Genomic DNA, 3,359 nt, shown 5'->3' on the forward strand with positions numbered 1-3,359 from the left:
AGACAGACCCAAAGAGCTGGAGTAACTCAGCGGGTCAGGAGGCTTCTCCGGTGAGAAGGAGTGGGTGACATTTCGGGTCGAGACCCCCCTTCTGCTGGTCTTGTGCGTCCATCTGTCTGTGCAGCCCTGCAGTGCCTGCAGTTCCCCCCGCAGTCCATGGAGGGCGCAGCTCGCCGCCTGTGTCCCGGGTCTTGAAGCGCCGGGGACAACCAGGGGACAGGTTCCTTCGATAGCTCAGATGGTAGAGCGGAGGACTGTAGTGGCGGCAGCTCCAGAAATCCTTAGGTCGCTGGTTCGATTCCGGCTCGAAGGACAATTTTTTTTCAAAAGTACTTTTTTTTTTTAATCGACAATTTGCAATGAATCTCCCGGGTGAAATACTTTTACTCCATTTATATTTCCGAATTAAGATCCAACCTTTACGTGGGCCGCACAGGGTCCGGGTTGGTGTGGCATTCACCGTCGCAGCGTGTGCACACATTGTTACAGTAATGTTTACCCAGGGGAGGGGGGTGCACAAACACAATGCTGGTGCAATGTTTACCCAGGGCAGGGGGGGTGCACAAACACGTGCTGGTGCAATGTTTACCCAGGGCAGGGGGGGTGCACAAACACAGTGCTGGTGCAATGTTTACCCAGGGGAGGGGGGTGCACAAACACAATGCTGGTGCAATGTTTACCTAGGGGAGGGGGGTGCACAAACACAATGCTGGTGCAATGTTTACCCAGGGGAGGGGGGTGCACAAACACAATGCTGGTGCAATGTTTACCCAGGGGAGGGGGGTGCACAAACACAATGCTGGTGCAATGTTTACCCAGGGGGGTGCACAAACACAGTGTTACAGCAATGTTTACCCAGGGGAGGGGGGTGCACAAACACAGTCACTATTGGTGCAATGTTTATTCACCCTGTGCACCTTATGTTCCTGGAGATGAGCGCGTTGTGTCCCCGTGGACTTTTCCCACTCTTCCCACAATCAGCAGTTTATCTGCGGAAATGAAGGGCAATGCTCAGGGTCTTTGCACAGAGGCAACCCGGGACTGCGTTCACAATGAAATTTAGACAATAGGTGCAGGAGGAGGACACCTTTGGCCCTTCGAGCCAGCACCGCCATTCATTGTGATCATGGCTGATCATCCACAATCAATAACCCGTGCCTGCCTTCTCCCCCTATCCCTTGATTCCACTAGCCCCTAGAGCTCTATCCAACTCTCTTTTAAATTCACCCTGTGAATTGGCCTCCACTGCCCTCTGTGGCAGAGAATTCCACAAATTCACAACTCTCTGGGTGAAAAAGTTTTTTTCTCATCTCAGTTTTAATTGGCCTCCCCTTTATTCTTAGACTGTGGCCCCTGGTTCTAGACTCCCCCAACATTGGGAACATTTTTCCTGCATCTAGGTTGTCCAGTCCTTTTATAATTTTATATGTTTCTATAAGATCCCCTCTCATCCTTCTAACTTCCAGTAAATACAAGCCTAGTCTTTCCATTCTTTCCTCATTCGACAGTCCCGCCACCCCGGGAATTAACCTCGTGAACTATGCTGCGCTGCCTCAATAGCAAGGATGTCCTTCCTCAGATTAGGAGACCAAAACTGCACACAGTACTCCAGATGTGGTCTCATCAGGGCCCTGTACAACTGCAGAAAGACCTCTTTACTCCAATATTCAAATCCAGAAGATAAACACAGAAAGCTGGAATAACTCAGCTTCTCTGGAGAGAAGGAATGGGTGACGTTTCGGCTCGAGACCCTTCTTTAGCGTTCACATGGGCTCGGTGTCCACGCAAACTGTGCAGAGACATACCTCACCTTTTAAATGAAATAATAACTCAAAGATTTCAATTAAAAAACGTCGGTTCTGACTTTAGAACAAAGCTTGAAACATAAAGTCCCGTCCTTCTCTACAATCTTAGTTTAGTGTGGATTATTCTGTGCGGGCTGAATCATTTTGGAACCGTTTTCTGTTTGTATTGGACATCATCTCCGACTTCCTAACCCCATCTCTCCAGTCTGGCGGGACTGAATTTTCACCAGCCAGGGTCTATGTTCGGACTTCTTCTGTAAAGTTGTTACTACTGCACTCACTCAATAGAGAGTAGTCCATCACACTTCCTAGTTTATGCTTTGTACATGGTGGAAAGTCCCTGTGTGTCAGGAAATGGCTGTTGCAGGATCTCACACTAGTCAGTCAGTCAAAATGAGCACCTTGGCTCATAGTTTGGACTAAGTTCTCCCCTCCATATGCAGGGATGAACGTGTGCTGCCATTTACTTTGGACAGGAAGAGTATAGCATGTTCCCAAGATCAGAGGATTTACTTAGATTGGCATAATGGTCAGAGCAGACTTGGTGGGCCGAAGGGATTGTTTTTGTGCTGTACTGTTGTATATTCTATGATCTAACTATTAGACTGTGAAGTGCAAAATTCAACCAGGCAGTATTATTGAAGGGATATGGTACCCCTTAAAAAAGAAAGTTGAATAGGAGAAAGTGCATCCATAGCCATAATAAAATCAAGGAATAATAATTGATTAAATCTTCAAGTCAGCAAAATTTATAAACATAATAATTTTAAAAAGTAATTTATAATTTGAATTTACATTTAATTTATCACAGATTAGATAATTAGAACACTCCAAGTTGGCATATCTAGTCGCCATCTCTGCCAGATGCAATGTGTATAAAAAATGTATTATTCTGAGACATTTTGCCTTTTTGCTGTTGCATTGAAAATGATGGCATAGTTGCTTATTCAGTACAATAAGGACATGCTGTGTACAGTATCTCTCTTCTATTTAAAACTCTGGCTGCATTCCAGGATCAAGTGAGTCCATGCAGAACTGTCAAGATTGTCAGTGGTCATAGTCCAGACATTAAGATACTTTAATAAAAAACAGTTTGCATTTTAGTTCAGCACAGTCTTGGGAGGCATGAACTTGGGAAGTTATTATTTACAGTTCTGCTTCAGGTTGTTTTGACTAAATTCAGTTAATGAACATTTCTTTTTCAATGTCAGTGTTCAGAAAAACAGCTGTTTTGGATCAGAGTGCTGACAGGTGTCAGATTAGAGGGAGAGGGAGAGGGAGAGGGAAGGAAGGCAGGCAGCAGCTCTGGAAGGCAGCATCAGTTTCATATAAGGACACGACAAAATAAGCAAGCATGGCAACAGCTGACGTTGTGATGCTAAAAACAACATCAAACCCACCAACCCAATCAAAGACAATGTTGCCTAAGCAGAAACATCAAGAAGTGCTCCAGTCAATCAGGTCACAACCTCAGGACGAAAGGGAGAGAAGCTGAAAGCGGTTTAGTTTTTGAAAGTAACTGCAAGTTAGACTTGATCCCTAAAGGTTTCTAAC

General features: G+C 45.4%; 1 non-coding gene across 1 annotated transcript; it reads left to right on the top strand.

The window, feature by feature from the left end:
- The first annotated feature begins 223 nt into the window (after positions 1 to 223).
- trnay-gua (transfer RNA tyrosine (anticodon GUA)) lies at positions 224 to 313 on the top strand. The gene is given in 2 exon segments: positions 224 to 260; positions 278 to 313. It is a non-coding gene; the product is annotated as a tRNA-Tyr (tRNA).
- The last annotated feature ends 3,046 nt before the right edge of the window (positions 314 to 3,359 follow it).

The sequence above is a fragment of the Rhinoraja longicauda genome, chromosome 4, assembly GCF_053455715.1.
Source record: "Rhinoraja longicauda isolate Sanriku21f chromosome 4, sRhiLon1.1, whole genome shotgun sequence".
Classification (NCBI taxonomy): domain Eukaryota; kingdom Metazoa; phylum Chordata; class Chondrichthyes; order Rajiformes; family Arhynchobatidae; genus Rhinoraja; species Rhinoraja longicauda.